Consider the following 19191-nt stretch of genomic DNA (forward strand, 5'->3'; position numbering starts at 1 on the left):
CAAATAATTTATTTTTATCTAAAATGTTAACTAAAACATATTCCAACTAGAGAAACTATCATGAAAAATTGCTAAAAGTATTGTTTCAAAAGCAATTTATACAAGTACAAATTCACCAGCTCCTTAAAATTATACCTTGAAAGAGAAAGGATTTAGCAATAATTCTCTCCATTTTTTCATTAATATTCCCAGAAAATTGGGATTAGAATCATATGACTCTCTGTATCAGCAAATAAAGGAGATACTTCTTCCCCATTGACAGGAGTTGCTCCTGGTGGTGAATGTGATCGTTAGGTAAACAGACTTAAATGGGCCAGCACTGGGTGAGTTAGTGGCATGAGCAAAGGAAGGGTAGGATTTATGCTGAACATGCACAGCTGGAAGTTGAGTAGGCACAAGGACTCTAATATATAATGGAAAACTGACTGCCTTATTTTCTTTCATTGAGACTGCCAACTGAGATACATTATTTGACACTGCTACGCAGAGCCAGTTCATTCATCAAGCTGTTTAAAGCTCAGCACACCACCTGTCCACGGACCAGATTCATTTTTAAAATATAAAATAAAAGTTTTCTCACCCCAAAAGCTAAAATACTTCCTTTAGAGAGAACAAAAGCTATAACATCTCATGCCAACAAAATATACCACAATAGCTGAAAGAATAGATTGAAAAATAAATGGAACAAAGGAAATTATGTTATCTAGCTTATCTGGATTGTTATATTTAAAAAAATACAGCTAAAAAGAGGTAATTTAATGTATCAAGGTGAAAAATGTAATTTCATCAGTTTCAAATTTAAAATATTTAAGGACTCTATTTTTATCAATTTATAATGTATCAATTTATAATATTATCAATCACAAAATGAATGTTTTATGTAGTTATTAGGTACCAGAGAAGCTGGTTAAATTGAAATTATCTTTAAAATAATCTTAAAACGATTTTATTCTACAAAATTTTTTTTCTTCTTCTTTTTTTTTTTTTTTTTTTGGTTTTTCAGGCCACACCCGTTTGATACTCAGGGGTTACTACTGGCTAAGGGCTCAGAAATTGCCCCTGGCATGGGGGGATCATATGGGACGTTGGGGGATCAAACCCTGGTCTTTCCTTGGCTAACGCCTGCAAGGCAGACACCTTACCTCTAACGCCACCTCGCCGGCCCCATACGAAATTTCTTTTTTTTTTTTTTTTTTGGTTTTTGGGCCACACCCGCTTGACGCTCAGGGATTACTCCTGGCTATGTGCTCAGAAATCGCCCCTGGCTTGGGGGGACCATATGGGACGCCGGGGGATCGAACCGTGGTCCTTCCTTGGCTAGCGCTTGCAAGGCAGACACCTTACCTCCAGCACCACCTACCCGGCCCCCCATACGAAATTTCTTAACCATTACATAATCCTGGAGTTGGGATTATATTTAATTCTATTGAAAATTTCCTCCCAACTGAACTCAAACTTTTAAAAATAGTTATTTTGAAAAACTGTTAAAAACATTTTAAATTGGACTAATTTGATTCATTCAAATGTACTATTTCTAATCCTAGAGTCGATCAATAATATCTTTTACAGAAGTCACAAAGCCTATAAATTTGTTACACTTTTATGAAAGCATTATTTCAATTTCTTTTTTTTTTTTTTTTTTTTTTGGTTTTTGGGCCACGCCCGGCAGTGCTCAGGGGTTACTCCTGGCTGTCTGCTCAGAAATAGCTCCTGGCAGGCACAGGGGACCATATGGGACACCGGGATTCGAACCAACCACCTTTGGTCCTGGATCGGCTGCTTGCAAGGCAAACACGCTGTGCTATCTCTCCGGGCCCTTATTTCAATTTCTTAAATGAGAGCTAGAATAGCTGGAATTATTATTTTTATAAAAGCTTACATTTGCAAGGATGACACGCAAATTCGTGAAGTGTTCCATATTTTTACAAAAAAAAAAGCTTAAATTTTAATATTGAGGTACAGAGTGACAGGAATCTAATATATTTCAGATTTACATATCTTGAAGCTAACATAGCCTTCATTATAAAACAACTTAAATAAATCAAAGTTATTTATCTAATAGCAAAGGTAGAATGATGAATAGAAAATTAACATATAAAATAATATTAAAATGATATATACAGTTAAAATAAAAAGTATAATTATATTTACATCCATGTTAAAAGACAATGTTACATGACATATCATTTTGAATGCATTATGTGGTAAAAGTGCTGAGACAGAAGATAAAACAGAACTCCCGAGAAAGGTTTCATTTGGTTGAGCTGAGAAAGACAAAATGTTAATTAAAAGTTCCAAGTGTCTATGAAAGCAAAAAAAGGAAGAGATAAGAAGAAAGAAGTGAGGAAGAGATAAGGGAGAATGGATTCTGAAGGTCAAAATTGGAACAAGCTATGTAAGACCCTATGTCTATATAGACTAATCATAGGATCAAGTTTAATGGTTCAATTAATAAAACCAAATAGAAGCTGCTGTCTCCCTCAAAAGCTCTAAATAGTTGGGGAAATAAGCACTAAATTCAATGTAGTGATAAATTCTCATGCATATACTTGATTCCCTTTATTATACATTGTATTACTTTATTGTTTTTAATAAATATATGGCTATGTATATTCTTTAGATTCCTTAAACTCTGAAATGGCAACATTTCCTTGTTATTACTTTGGAGAAACTGTATGGCGTATTTCAGAAATTCCATACATTTGATTTCAGAAAAGGAGATTCTCCAGTAGAAAGAGTAGCTAGGGGCCGGCGAGGTGGCGGTAGAGGTAAGGTGTCTGCCTTGCAAGCACTAGTCAAGGAAGGACCACGGTTCGATCCCCACCATCCCATATGGTCCCCGCAAGCCAGGGGGCAATTTCTGAGTGCTTAGCCAGGAGTAACCCCTGAGCATCAAATGGGTGTGGCCCGAAAAACCAAAAAAAAAAAAAGAAAGAAAAGAAAGAGTGGCTAGGTCAAGTGGCAATGCTCTCTTTGCCCTAGTCATTGGCTGTGAGGATCAACCAAATAGTAAACTGATTGTGATGAATTCCCACTTTGTATCATACTCTGATAGATGTTATCATTACAAAATACAAGTTTTCTAATAGTTGTACAAAACAGCTAAATCTGATGAGTATTCTCCTTCAGCACAATAGGACAAGACTAAAACAAAAACATTTAAATATTATGCCTATGTAACTTTGGGGGGATTATTTTTGTTTTGTTTTGTTTGTTTTGGGGGGCACACACGGTGATATTCAGAGGTTATTCCTGACTTTGTGCTCAGAAATAATTCCTGGCTTGGGAGACCATATGGATGCCTGGGATTGAACCCAGGTATGTCCTGGTCAGCTGCATGCAAGGCAAATGCTCTACTGCTGTACTATCACACCGGCTCTTAAAGAACTTTATTTTTTACTTTATTTAAACACTGTGGTTTACATAGTTATTCATAATACATTTGTTTCTACCGTTCTATATTCCAACACCAATCCCACCACCTGTGTAAATGTCCCTCCATCATTGTTACTGGATTACCACTCACCCCAAAGATTTCTCCTTTGGCAGGCACAATATATCACTTGTTCACAGCTAAATGACAATGAAAATCTTTTAAAATTAAAATATGTGAAAATTATAATATATAGCACTGGGATCAAGTCATTGAAGGTTTAGTAAATTCATTTTTGCTATTTGATCATTTTACTACTGGTTTTGTCTGTGAACTTTAGGTGGCTTTTTGCTACTTTGAAATCGAATTTAGTGTGTTCCTTCTAGGTGATAATATAAAAACAATTGGAGGTGTCCTGCTATTCATGGCTACATTGTCCAGGACTTCTAAATTCCTGTGGCTTATGTACTATATCTATAGGGTCTGGTTAAAGCTAGTAAGTCATCCATAAGAATACAAAGGTGTGTGAGAAGGTACCTGCACTTACCTCAAAAAAGTCCTTGTGCTTTTAGCTCAAATACTGGCATACCTCTAGTTTTGGTCATGTAGCAGTCTCTGCAGAGATCAGTGGGAAAGTGGTGAAGTTGGATGATTGGCAAAATAGAGCTTGTGGACAGTAGTTGCAGATGCTGAATTTCATCGGGGCCTTCTAGTTAAGGACTTGAACATTCCTCCAAGATTTCACCAGTTTTCAGTTGCAAGGCTGGTGTACCCATGGTTTTTCATAGTTTGGTTTACATCTCTTTTGAATATAAAAAGAAAATATGAAGCTGGCACATGACTAGACACAGCAGCATCTGTGGGGCATGGTTCTGAAGACATTTCATTAAAAAAGAGGTACAACAATCACTATAAACACCAAGCATTTTTTTTCTTTTTGCTGAAGAATAACTCTATTTTCCAATTAAAAAGTTAATGTTATTTCTTGTATTCTACTTTAAGCAATACAAAACCAATAAAGCATTATAAAAGACCAAAAATTGAATTTCTGTCTTTGACTATATTTAATGCAACAAGACTAGCAAATTTTTGAACTGTTCAGCAAATCATTATCCAACTGTTAATATAAGGTCTTCCATACTTTGCCAATAACAAACCCAACTTTGAGCCAAACAACACATTTTTTTCCTTTCTTATAGCAAACACTCTAGCAAATCATACACTTGCATTCAAAGAGACTGAGAGAGTGAATGAACAAGATAGGACAGAAGCAGAGACAATTAAATAGAAATGAAAAGCAAGAATGCAGTTTAAACTAAAATATTATGGTGTCAGAGAGATAGTACAGTGGAGCTTAATATATATGTATATTTATTATATATTATATATTATATATGAGGAGCTTGCCTTGCATACAGCTTCTCTAAGTTTAATACCTGGTAGCCTGTATGGTCTCCTAAACTACCAGGAGTAATTTCTGAGTACCGAGTAAACGCTCTTAACACTGCTAGGTGTTGCACAAACTCCAAAGCCAAACCAAACTTTAAAGGAAAATATTTATGCCATGAAAAATTATATATCAAAGACTACATGTTACTCGTAAAGGAATGAGTTAAATAATTGGTCTGAGACTAATGCCTTTAGAAGGACCTATATATAAAGATAGTCTTTGGCAAGCATATGTGAACTAGGATTCCCTAAAATTATCTAGTTGACAAAACTGTTTTTCCATGCCTTCAATTGTTCATAAACTCATGGTAAGCATAGTCTTGCCTTAGGGACTTTAAAATATTATGTAAAAAAAAAATCAATCCACAATAAACCCTAGATACTACGTTTTAAATTGACTTCCTTTGAAATATTTAACAACATGTTTTCATGCTACAAAGTTTCTATGCCCTCCTATCAATCCTGATCAACCTGAAGCACTACTATCTTAGATTGGTTTGTTTGTAGAGAGGGATCTCTGGTCCCTCCCATCAATCCCAAACCCCCTCTTCTCAAATATTTCAATTTATATCAATATTTCAAAGCAGATTGGACACAGCACTTCTTTCTCCTAGAATATCTACAGCTAAAAAAAAACTTAGTTGAGAAAGCCAATGAAGTAGTTTGCAATATTTTTTATCATACTTAGGTAACCTCACTTGTTTAGGAAAATAAACTGTAAACCAGTTATACCTCTAGCCACTTTCTTTTTGGGTCACACCTGGCAGCACTCAGGGGTAGTACTCCTGGTTCTATGCTCAGAAATCGCTCCTGGCAGGCTCGCGGAACCACATGAGATGCCGGGATTTGAACCACTGTCCTTCTGCATGCAAGGCAAACGCTCTACCTCCAGCTATTTCTCCAGCCCCCTCAATCACTTTCTTAAACAACCTGAAACTCCAGCATTCCAAACCACCAAATGCAAAGAACATTCGGGAAACTAAGGAGGACATTTGCTGTTGATGTTAAATTTGATTAAAATTTCTAGCAAATTTCCAAGTCCATCAAAACACATGAGCCTTACAGATGAGGACTTAATATCAATACTTAATTTTTAGCAACAGGAATCAAGGAGTCACTAGCCTCTAAAATTAAGCAATGTATAGATAAAAAATTCAACCAATTCAAAGAACTCTTTTAGAAGATGAGAGAATCCATACAAATGGAACTGAAGAAACTAAAATAAACATGTTAGCAAACCATATTAGCAAAATTACACAGGGTAGATAAACTTGAAGACAAATTACACACCAACATTGATAAAGAAGTCAAAAAATAAAGGAGAGGGGCCGGAGTGATGTTGCAGCGGTAGGGCATTTGTCTTGCACTCTGCTGACCTAGGTTGGACCATGATTCGAACCCCCAGCATCCCATACGGTCCCCAAGCTAGGGGCTATATCTGAGCGAAATGCCAGGAGTAACCCCAGAGCATCAGGGGGTGTGGCCCAAAATCAAAACAAACAGAAAAAAATAAAAATAAAAGAGAGACAAAATAATGGAAGAAAATTTAAGGTACCTTACAAACAAAGACAAAAAGAAATAATCTTCAAATGTATGCTAAATAGTGTGTATGTGAACTTGCATTGAAAAGGCAACAGAGATACAAAACACAAGTATTCATCAAGATTTTTACTATGGGTTTCTCTTTATTGATATATTTATATTTATCTTAATGTTATTTCTTTCATAAACTTTATTAATGAACACAACTGTATGTTGAGCTCTTTGAATGATTGCAGAAAATCATCAAAATAGAGGTAGACGTTTGGATTCAAAAAAATATCTTGAATACTTCATCTTAAGAAAAAATTTCAAAAAAAAGAAAAAATTCTATAATAAACAACTACAAACATGTTTGTAATCATGATGCTTAAATAAAGATATGAAAAAATATATTGTTAGTCTAAAACCTTGCTACTTATTTATATATCTTTTGTTTTTTATCAAAAGCCTAGAAATAAAATAATAATGACTACTATGCAGTTATTTGTGGGAAGCATAAAATATTAAAATTCAGTCAATTATTTCCTATAACTTGGTATATTTAAAATTTTAATTTTAATTACTAACTTTAGTCAATTTTTGGATGGAAGCAAAGAAAAAAGTTAACATAAATGAGACACTGAAATGTATGATATATATGTATATATGGAAATATCAATTTCATTAAAATATCCTTTACCTCTTCCAGGTTATATAGAATTAACAAGATTTTTTAATTTATAAAGATCAGACAAAATCATATAATGATAATAGATAAAGAATACTGTAAACTAAAATATAATAATTAACTTTCAATATCATTCAAGCAGAAAAACGGCACAGCTCTTTCACAAAGCTCCAAAAGAAAATAATGACCATCAATACTTTGCAGGTAGCCTGCTCCAGACTGATACCTCAGTGGTATTTTCAGAAAGGAGAGGTGAGAAGTTTATGCATGAAGGTTTATGCATGAACTACAACAGCCCAACACCACATCCTACACCCTCTGACAAAATAACCCAGTTCCGTGATTGTAATCAAATAACCTGAGCAGCTGGAGCCTCTCAGGTGAGATCAAACTACAAGGCTAAAAACTCTTGATCTTTATTTTTTGTAAAGAATTGCTTCCCTGCATGCACTCTACCACCAGAAAACCCAGCAACCATCTTCCCAGGAAAAAATTAACCTGGCTCCTCCACCAACTCCAAAAGGAAATAATGACCACCAATATTTCTCAGGTAGCTTAGTCCAGGCTGATACCTGTGTGAATACCTCTCAGAAAAGTGGTGAAGGCAGATTCCTCTTTCTACATAAATTACAGTGGCCCAATGTCACACCTTACATTCTCCAGCTGTGCTACTTAACCTTATCAAAATTTCCAACCCACAAATTTATTTCAGATATATAAATACTGAAATGCATTTCCTAGTAGCCACATAATACCTCAATATTTTATAGTAGTGTTAGTCCAATAGTTTCACAGAAAATATGATAGAAAATTTATATAGTAATATCCCAAACTCAGTGTGCTTAAATAATAACACAAAAGGCTCAACTAGAATAACCACAGCACAGTAAATCCTTAGACACTGAATTTAGTAACACCATGGAGAGATACAATAATCATTTTTAAACTGACCCTGTTACGTTTTGATAATTTCATTTATCTTATGTTGTAAAAAACAATATGAAGTAAATTTGTTAGATTCTGCATGGAGGCAGGTTTTTGTATTGGTTAGGAGATTGGGAACTCTGGTAAAGAAAAAAATCACACTAGTGGTGGAATTTATAGTTGAAGATTTAATGCTTGAAAAAGCTATATTATGAACGTCATGGTAAGTCATAGTTTTATTTTAAAAATAAATAAATAAATTCAGTTATTTAAAATATATCTAATAGATTTTACTAGACTATATGTGATACAAATATGTATTCTAGTAAGAAACATGTTTATGAAAAGACTAAGTTACTTAGAATCTAATAACAGCAAATAACATCCTCAAAATATTTTCAAATGCTGTTTCTTTGTATTTGAAGTTGTCAAAAATAAATAAAGTTACACATTTTCAAAGGTCTGTGAAAACAGATAATTGTAAGAAAAACAAAACATTTGGTAATAATTTGTTTGGAAACAGTTGGATGTTGCACAGGTTTATAGTATAAAGAATGAATGTGAAGCTGCATTTCAGCTACTCATAAAGTCCCATCACAATCTCTCCTACTCAAAGAGAAAAAAATATCTGCTGCTTTGATAAATTTCCCTGATAGTTGCAACAAAATGCATTTGATATGTAAGAAAATGGTATTATAACTTGGTTTATGATTGTCTTCCTGGGTAGAGTCATCATACCAGAGTGGCTCCTGATGAACGGATGTTTTCTGCAAAATATAGCTATACTTTATGTTGTAGTGATTGGAAATCAGCAGTTTCCACTCTGGTTGTCATAGTGGAAGTGGCTTCAAGTCTTTTAAAATTTGATAAAGTATTGTGTCTTCAAGCTGAGATAATACAAGCTCACTTCAGCTTGGTGGTACAGTCATCAACACATTATGCAATGATTACATCTCAGGCATTTCTATCTGTGAACTTATATTTGCTTCTTCAGAAACTACTCTTGGACACTTAATACTGAAAAGTTAATATTATAGCCAACAAGACAAAAAGTTCTTTTATCTATAAGAATGACAACTCACTTAAACTGGAGGTTAGAATTACGATTGAACAGCATGTCTACATTTTTCTCAGAACGGGAATGAATTCACAGTAACAATTTCAATAACACAGCTCTTCTATTACTCCCATGTAATCATAATGGATTTCTGGTTTCAATCATCATCTTCAGAAGAAAAAAAAATCTTTAGATTCCATTCAATATAGCAAAGACCCAGACACAATAAAAACAAATTGGAATAAAAGCCCTTAACTGTTGGTGCTTGTAGGTGTGTGGAAGTGGGATAATGCCTTTCTCAGAAGAGTGTTAAAAGCAGCTCAAATGATTCATATTGGTGCTACTTTGGAATTTTTTCAAACTTGTTAAAATATAGTACGAAACTATGTTAATATCAATACTGTATCAAAAGTATATGGCTAAAAACCTATAAAATGTAACAAATAAATTTGTCAATGTGAAGTTGATCACCCATCTCTATTATTTGCTTGCCAATCCTAATTATTTCTACCATGTGATAGTAAAATTTGTTATGAGTTGATATGTTATGCAGACTTCTTCATGTCTGCAAATGCTAAAACATATGCCATATAAATGAAAGAGAAAAGCATTTTCAGATTCAGGAATATACCAACTTAATCATTCCAAACAAAAATATTCTACTTTCAGATATGGAGGAACAATTTGTTTTATTTTTGCTTGTTTTTTTTTTGGAGGCCATACCCAGAAGTGCTCAAGGGTAAATCGTGGCTCTGTGCTTAGGAATTACTCCTGGCCATGCACAGATGGGATTCTGGAGATCAAACATAGGTCAACCATATGCAAGGCCAATGCTCTATTGACTGTACTATCATTCTAGCCCCAATACAGTTATATTTAAGAATTGTCCTACTAGATAGTAAATGATGTATAATAATACAATCAATAAGTTATTGTAACATGACTCTATTATGAGAGATAATATCAAAAGTGTAAACAGGACAATCATGTTTCTCTCCCTCACTAGAATAACTACTAATTCCAGATGGGAAACCATGAAGAGAATTTCAGAGGACTGAACTGAAGTTTAAGCACCCCTTCACCACAGAGATAAAAGACAGCATTAGAAGAGAGATCAAATTCTCCATGAGATAGTTTGGAGTTGGATAGGTAATCAGTACTATGGAGGTTCTGCAGACAGGAAGGGTCATAGAAAATCAAAGATCGGGGAAAAACTCCTCTTTTCAGTGTGGAGGCTTATACCACCAACCCAGGTAAAGTCAAAAGTAGAGAAGTTCCATATAAATTAATGTCATTGAAAAGTAGCAACAGAGATATCACTCTAGAATACTTATCTCTATCCAATGAGAAACAGATTGACACTATAAAATATACTAAAAGTCAGTAAAGATATGAGTCTCAAATCTAGAACCTATAAGATAATAACAGTAGACAATGCACATAAATCATGTCTCCCTTAACATTTTTGAGAAAAGGTTTACCTGTATCCTCACCCACTTCAATGGCAGAAGAGCTTCTCCACAGATCACCACTTACCTCAGCATGTACAGAAGCCAATAAATAAATAAATAAATAAATAAATAAATAAATAAATAAATAAATAAATAATGCTAATAAAGACAATTCTCCCATCTGCTTGGCAGATATTCTGTTGAATTCTAAAATAGCTAACATAAATATTTTTAAATATCAAAAAATTCTAGAAAAGTCTACCACCACTTTAAAGGCAGTAACCAAAACAAATCCAGGCAGAGGAATATACCATCAAGCAATGTTTAACTTTGAGGCAACATGACATTGCAAAGATAGGAGGAATGAAACTTCCTAGAAGTCTATATTAAAGACACAGTAGATTTTAAACTGAGAGAACATTCAAAATAGCTTTCATGAAGGAACTCAAAGAGATAAAAGAAAATAGAAATAAATTCAAAGTGCTCAGGAAAATGACACATATTAGGTAAGTACTTCAACAATGAATAATCCAAATAAAGAATGCAGAGAACTCAAGGAATTAGACCAAAAGTGCTAAAGCAAGCTATGAAAACAATATAGCTAAAATAGATAATGAGTAAACAAATGATGAGAGAAACATAAGCTGATTCAAATAGAAAAGGAGAAATACAACAAATCCAGAAACACTATGAGATCACTCTGACTCCATTAAGAAAGGCAAAATAGAATGATGGATACCAGGAAAAATGATTGAAACAAAACACTTATTAAAATAAATGCTAAAACTTCCCAAATCTAGAAAAAGACCTGATTATTCATTTATATGAAGCCAAGAAAATATGTGATTATCTAAATACAAAAAGATATCTACCAAAACAAGTAGTTGTGAAACTTTTAAGGTGTCCAGGACAAAGAAATAATATTATAAACAACTAAGAGGAGAGTCTGGGAAAATAGTACAGTGAATCTGAGTATATGGAAACACTCCAGGCTCTGTCTTTGGTACTACATATGTTCCTCTGAGTTATTTCAGATGTGACCCCCAAAACAGACAGAAGTAATCTCCTGGCACTATTGGCTGTACTCCCACAAAATAGAAAATGACTAAAAGGAGATGACTGAGGAAAGTAGGTAGACTATACAAATACTAACACCAAACTATCATAAATAATTCTCAGCTATTAAATTAATGGAATTATGCCATCTGCGACAGCATGCAACACAAATATGCTTTATTAAATTAGTCAAATAAAGAAAAATCATTTCATTCAAATGTAATAAAACTGATAATTTTCTTAGATTTTAAAATCAAATTAAAGTTTACCAGAGAGGAATGGGGAGAGGAGTAGGTAAGTCAGATAAAAGCAGTCAATTCTATACTGAAAGATAAAATTGGACTTTTGCATTAAATTTAATACAGATAATGATTTTTAAGAATGCAAACCTTAAAGCTACTTTATAATTTAATATTACATCAGCTAATAAAACTATGGGTTAAAAACCTCTCTATATTAAGCATAAATTTTTAAATTACTTTGAAGAGAACATGAGAATACATCATAACATTAAAGCTAGAGATATTGTCAATGGTTCAGAATCATTGCACAAACAAACAGAAGCAAAGATGAACAAATGGAACTACATCAAATGAGGAAGGATATGTACTGCAAAAGAAATGATATTCAAAATAAGAAAGACTCCACACATTTGAAAAAACAACATTTGCTCAACACTATTTGACCAAAGGATTAGTCAAAGCACATAATTCACATTAACAAAATAACAAAAATACATATTAAAATGTGTGTATATGTGTCTTTATGTGTTAGTGTATAGGGGCAAGGGGAAAAATAGAAACTTCCTCAAAGAAAGTATATCAATAGTGTCTGAAAAAAATGTTCTGCACCAACTATCATGAGGGCAATGCAACTTAAAGCAGCAATGAGATATCATCTACACCAGCAAGACTAGGACACATTAAAAAGAACAAAATTTACTGTTATTGGCATAGATATAGAGAAGAAGAGACACATTTAGTGGTATTAGGAAAGTTGACTGTTCCAACCATTTTAAGAAACTATATGGATGCCTCAAAAAACTAAGAATTGAGCTCTACATATGGCTTAGCATTTCTAACTTCTAAACATCTATTTCCAAGATCACATAAGTTCTATTCAGAAAAGACATGTGTGTGTGTGCTCCTATAATCCTTGCAGCCCTGTTGACAATGGAAAACAATCTGGAAACAACTGTAGTGTCCAAGAACAGATTATTGGATAAAGAAACTTTGGTAGATACACACAATAGAATATTACTCTGCTCTCTGTGACGGCATTATCAGGCTGAGTGAAATAGAGAAATGGGTACAGAAAAATCTCCCTCATCTATGACATATAAAGAAATATAGTAAGAAAAATAATACATGACACAAGGCATCAGAAACTGAAAACTGGCTCTCAGTAGGAATCTTCCCATGGTTGAGAGATAGACATGAGGACTAGTTTGGGGCAGAGTGGGATGGGGCTGGAAGAGGAACTCTAGGACGATGGTGGAAGGGAAATAAACACTATGTGTGTGCTGAAATGTTTTATGCATAAAATCCTACCATTAATAGCACTGTAAATCACAGTGTCTAAAGTAATATAAAATTTTAAGTGTAGAAATTAAGTTCAAGATTAGGTCATTCTTTCTCCTTTACATTTTATGGGTATAATGATTTAATTTGGAATACAATTGAGACAGACAAGTTTCAAGTTCATTAAGGGGAAGGTTGTGAAGAGATAGTACATCAGTTAGGGTTATTGACTTCACATAGCCAAACCTGATTCTATTCGTGACACATCATATCTATCACTAAGTTTTTCCAGGTGCAATTCTTGAGTGCAGGGTCAGGAGTAAGCCCTGACAACCACCCTAATGTGACCCAATAAAGATAAAAAAAATTAGGGTGCCACACTCATTGGGTTACTCCCAGCTTAGTGCTTAGTGCTCTCAATTAGAGATGCTCAGGGAACCATGCAGTGCTAGTAACTGATTATAAAGCTTATACAAATAAAGAACTTCAATAAGATATTTTTATTTCCACAGGTTATATATTCATTAATGAAGAAATTATGCTCTCAGTTTCTCAGAAACATATAATGAAAAAAAATTAGCCCACACTTATAGCCACAATTTATGGAAAAAATCTAATTCCTATCGAGAAAGAAAACTGTCAAAAATAATTTAATAAATTAATAAGCAACATCTAGAAAAATATGATAACTATTTACATCAGGAAAAAACACTCATAAGAGATAGAAAGTCATAGGCAACTTGAATGAAAGATAAATGATACATCTGTATTTCAGTCTCACATATATATTTGGAGACTCAAAACAGTGTCAAATTGTAATGCATAAATAAAGGTTTTATACAGTTAAAAATTCTCTAAAAACATCCCCAAAGTGGCCTACCATTGATAAATATATGGAAATAGTTCCACTAGAACTTCGGTAGGTGTTGAAAAATCAATGTGAAATTGTTACTTCCTAAATCTGACACTATTATAAACAGATGACAGATTATCAATATGTTTACATTGACTTGTCTTAACAATAATAACACAATCTAAAATGGAAAGAGAAATGTCTGAGAATATAAAAAAGACATATTTTTGGGGGGTGTAAGAAATTCAGAGAAGTATTAAGAAGAAGTAATGAAACTTCAAATGGTACCAAGAGAGTCCTTGAGAACAGCAAGAGCAGGCAAAAGTATTTGGAAAATAATAAAGCAGTAAGAAAATAAAGATCATTTTTAGGGAATATTGAACAACAGAGTATATTTAAGCTCAGTTGAAAAGAAGGGATTTACTATGAAATGAATTGTAAAATTTAGCCTTCAGTTTCCAGACAAATAAGGTTTGGACACTATAGTTAGTTATGATTCATTACAAGTAAGACTTGCTTTGCAAGTGGAATTTGAGGTGAAAGGGATTTTCTGTGGTCCTCTGGAAAGTTAAATCAAGCAAGGAGTTAAAAACTTGTAAAAAAAAAAAAAAAAGAAAGAAATAAACAACAACCTACAAGTACAATATAATAGCCTTTAAATTTGAATTTTCAAAGAACTTCAGACATATATCTTTATTAAGGATAAGATTATAAATAAATCAATAATTTAAGAGATCTAATCATTTCGTGATATAGCCTATTCATGCTTGCTTTGGCAGCACATATACTAAAATTGGAACGATACAGAGAAGAAGAATAGCATGGCCCCTGTGCAAGGATGACACGCAAATTCGCAAGATTCTATATTAAAAAGTAATAGCTTATTCATCAAAGAAAGAGAGCAGATCAAATTTGTGGGGTTTTTTTCTACAACTACAGTGGACCATATGATAACTGTTCATGCATTTTTATGTTATTAAATGTTCTCTTAAATGAAGTTACATAAAATGCTTTATTGAACTTGGTTTAGTATAAAAAGTGTATTTTACAAATTATATAAAGCATCTGGTTTGAATTTTCAATAATTTCCTAAATTGTGGCACATGATAAGATACTTTATTCTGAAATTAATAGATATTTTATACCTATTCATTTGAAGATTTACTATATTTTTCCCAGAATAGTATTTGCTAAATGTTCCTTATTATTGCTCAATTACTCAACTCCACAAATGAATCTTCAAGTGTGCATTCTATTCCTGTTCTTTCTTTAGGACGACTGTGTTTTCCTGACCTTTAGTATGGCAATAATGTTAGAAACATCATTTAAATATTTTCCTTCCTCAATAGTGATCAACTTTCCAGACTTTTGTGATATGTAAACTAACAATTCGTTTCGTTGTTAATGTTCTTATATTCCTCCAGCAACATGGCAAGAATACTTAAACCACTGAAGTAACCCTGTATTTTTCACACATTGTTAAAGAATAACGTTCTTTATCCTAGCACCTAAGAAACAGAAATGCATGTCAATTTGGTGTGCTCCACATCAAAAATCATCAAAACTGAGTGAAAATAAATAGTGAGATCTTCAAAGAGACATGGTTTACCTGAGCAATGATCATATTGAAACTAGTTTCTCAGGAAAACACTGAGCAGTTTGATCACACAGGAAGTCGAGAGAGGCAATGAGTCTTTTCCAGTCACATTATACTTATTTTTGTATCTGTGTTCTGTTATTACAGAAGATGCTATGTGAAACCTCCCAATATAATCATGGATTTGTGCACTTTTTAGTTGTCAATATTCCCTCTCCTCTATTTGAAAGCATATTCACATGATATACAAGTTAGGATTTTAAAATACTCAGTTCTTCAGGAGTAGTGAAGCTCCCTAATTCTGTCAGACAACTTGACTAAAAGTAGCTCCAATCTCATGTGCTTTTGCTGCATTTCCCTTATTCCTAAATTTAGATCTGCAAATCACTGCTATTGCCATAGTTCTTGGAGAATTTATATCCCTAAAAAAGATAGTATGGGGAGGCATATAGATAGCATGGTGGGTAAGGTATTTGCCTTGCACATGCCAAACAAGGTTTGATCCCTGGCATTTAATATGGTCCAGGATTAATTTCTGAGCTCAGAGCTAGCAGTAACTTCTGTGTACTACCCAGACAGGGAACTAAAACTTCAAAAATTAAAAGATAGTAAGGTAATAATATCCAGAAACATAGAGATGAGGGCCAGGAGGACCAGTCCATATAGGAAACTTGCCACAAAGAGTGCAGCAGTGCAGTTAGAATAGAGAAAGGATCACTATGACAATGATAGTTGAAACTGATCAATCTAGACAATAACTGGTTGTTGAATAGAGGGTAAGTAATATGCACAGTAACTCTTCATTAATAATAGAATAAATCACAATGTCTAAAGGTAAAAATAGGGGCAGAGAGAGGCAGGTAGGGGAGAAACTGGTAGGGAAACAGATGACATTGGTGGTAAGAAATGTTAATGGGTGAAGGTGAAGGGTGGTGTACATTTTAAGACTGAAACTCAATCATGAACAACTTTATAACCATGATATTTAAATAAAAGGGAAAATTAATTTATTTTTCTGGAATGGAGAGAGTAGAGCAAGAAGAGTACTTGCCTTCTACACTGCCTATCTGGGCTGGATTATCTGGGCCTTGCCTGACAGGAATTGTCCTAGAATCAGAAGAGGAGCAAGTCCTGGCCCCTGTCTGCTATGCTACAAAAACAGTCACAAAAAGAAATTGCTCTCTGTTTTTCTTCTGGCTTCCAGTAAAAGATTTTATTTAAAACAACTTAGTTCAAGTGCCAAGAAGATAGCTCCAAGAGTATCTTGCTGTGTATGCTGATTCCCAATTTCAGCTTCCCAGAACATGTGATCTGCCAAGTACCCTCAAGAGTGATCACCAAGAGTAATGTTTTGGCCCCCAAACAGTAAATAAATAACATATTGTTCATTATTTTTTCGAAAAAAATTGATTAAATATATCCATTTATTATTCTATCCAAATTTAGAGACTATAGTTTTAAAAGTTATTAGCTTTAAGTGCATTGGGGAAAAGAAAGTTAACCAACACAAGTTAAATAAAATTTTTAGACTTTCTATTCAGTGAATAAAATTCTTTGAGAAAGACATGGCTAAAATACTTTAAAAGTAAAACAAAAAGTACTTCAAAAGTATCAAAGATGCAATTATCTGAAATAGTAATCCTCCAGTGTGATTTTTATGTCATTATAAAAATAAACTATTTTCTAGATAGCCTGTACAGAGGTTAGAAATTTCAAATCAATTCATTCATATTAATTTAAATTGTTTGGAAAGTTTGGAGTAAATCTTTGCTTAAATAAAAGCTAAGACCTCGCTGGGAATTTGTAACTTTATATTATAAGACACTTGAAGAAACACACATCTCTTCCTTTAATGCTTTTATTAAATATTGGGAAAGGACTACTTGAGAAAACACTTAGAGAAATCACACTTAGAGAAACCCCAGCAATCCAACATGTTCCCACAAATTTTACCAAGTACTTTATAAATGTATAGGTCATAAAGATAAAAATATTCCCACAAGTTTTATCAAGTTCTCAGAAAATTTATCAAGTACTTCATAAATGTATAAGGTCATAAAGATAAAAATATTCTAGGCAATTAAATCTTTCATATTCTCACATTTAGAAAAACACCTGTATTAATTTTTGGCTGTGCCACTGTGAAAGGGTGTATGTTCAAATGACTAGAGTTTTCCATGACTATAATATAGTAATAGAATTATATAAAGCATTTGACACAAATACATGCTATTACTGAGACTATTACTCGCTATAGTTGTAGACCTTCCAATACAATCTGAACACCTAAGATTTCAAGTAGGTTATTGCAGTCATCCCTATGAAGAACTTAATATTAAAGTAGCATTATAAAACATAAAATTGGGGATTTAAACTATTCTGATTTTATATTAAAATACTGTTCAATAATAGAACTTATATATAGGAAAATATTATCTAAGACTTACTTATAATGGTTGTACTTTTTGTGGATACAGATTTAATGATGTAAGGGGCTGGTAGTATATCACCTCACTAAACCAATATAATATCAAATAAAATTCAATCATTTTTCTTTAGTTTTCCTTTTTTTTTTTTTTTTTTTAATTTTTTTTTTATTTAAACACCTTGATTACATACATGATTGTGTTTGGGTTTCAGTCATAAAAGGAACACCACCCATCACCAGTGCAACATTCCCATCACCCAAGTCCCAAATCACCCTCCTCCCCACCCAACCCCCGCCTGTACCCTAAACAGGCTCTACATTTCCCTCATACATTCTCAATATTAGGACAGTTCAAAATGTAGTTATTTCTCTAACTAAACTCATCACTCTTTGTGGTGAGCTTCCTGAGGTGAGCTGGAACTTCCAGCTCTTTTCTCTTTTGTGTCTGAAAATTATTATTACAAGGGTGTCTTTCATTTTTCTTAAAACCCATAGATGAGTGAGACCATTCTGCGTTTTTCTCTCTCTCTCTGACTTATTTCACTCAGCATAATAGATTCCATGTACATCCATGTATAGGAAAATTTCATGACTTCATCTCTCCTGACAGCTGCATAATATTCCATTGTGTATATGTACCACAGTTTCTTTAGCCATTCATCTGTTGAAGGGCATCTTGGTTGTTTCCAGAGTCTTGCTATGGTAAATAGAGCTGCAATGAATATAGGTGTAAGGAAGGGGTTTTTGTATTGTATTTTTGTGTTCCTAGGGTATATTCCTAGGAGTGGTATAGCTGGATCGTATGGGAGCTCGATTTCCAGTTTTTGGAGGAATCTCCATATTGCTTTCCATAAAGGTTGAACTAGACAGCATTCCCACCAGCAGTGGAGTTTTCCTATCAGAAAAATAAATTGTAATCATTTTTCTATACTTATACTTTCCTAATGATAAATAAAAGGGGACTCTAGGATACTGATAGGGGGTGTGATATTGGAACATTGTATGCATGAAACCCTACCATTTAAAGTATTGAAACGTACATTGCTTCAAATAAATTAATTTGTAATTCAAATAGCAATTAAAAATGTATGTTGTAACAAAGACATATGATTTAACTCTGAATGTAATAACGAATTTTAAAAAATATTATTGCTTCTAACAGATTCTGGCAGTTATATGTATTCTAACACGATTATCAAAAATGGGTAAATCTCTGTATTATCTATAAAAGATCTGTAACTCATAAAGTTCCAAGAAGAGACAGTGAGATACTG

General features: G+C 33.4%; 1 non-coding gene across 1 annotated transcript; it reads left to right on the forward strand.

The window, feature by feature from the left end:
* Positions 1-14659: 14659 nt before the first annotated feature.
* LOC126009799 (U6 spliceosomal RNA) lies at positions 14660-14765 on the forward strand. Its single transcript, XR_007495998.1, has one exon. It is a non-coding gene; the product is annotated as a U6 spliceosomal RNA (small nuclear RNA).
* The last annotated feature ends 4426 nt before the right edge of the window (positions 14766-19191 follow it).

This window comes from Suncus etruscus, chromosome 5, assembly GCF_024139225.1.
Source record: "Suncus etruscus isolate mSunEtr1 chromosome 5, mSunEtr1.pri.cur, whole genome shotgun sequence".
Lineage (NCBI taxonomy): Eukaryota > Metazoa > Chordata > Mammalia > Eulipotyphla > Soricidae > Suncus > Suncus etruscus.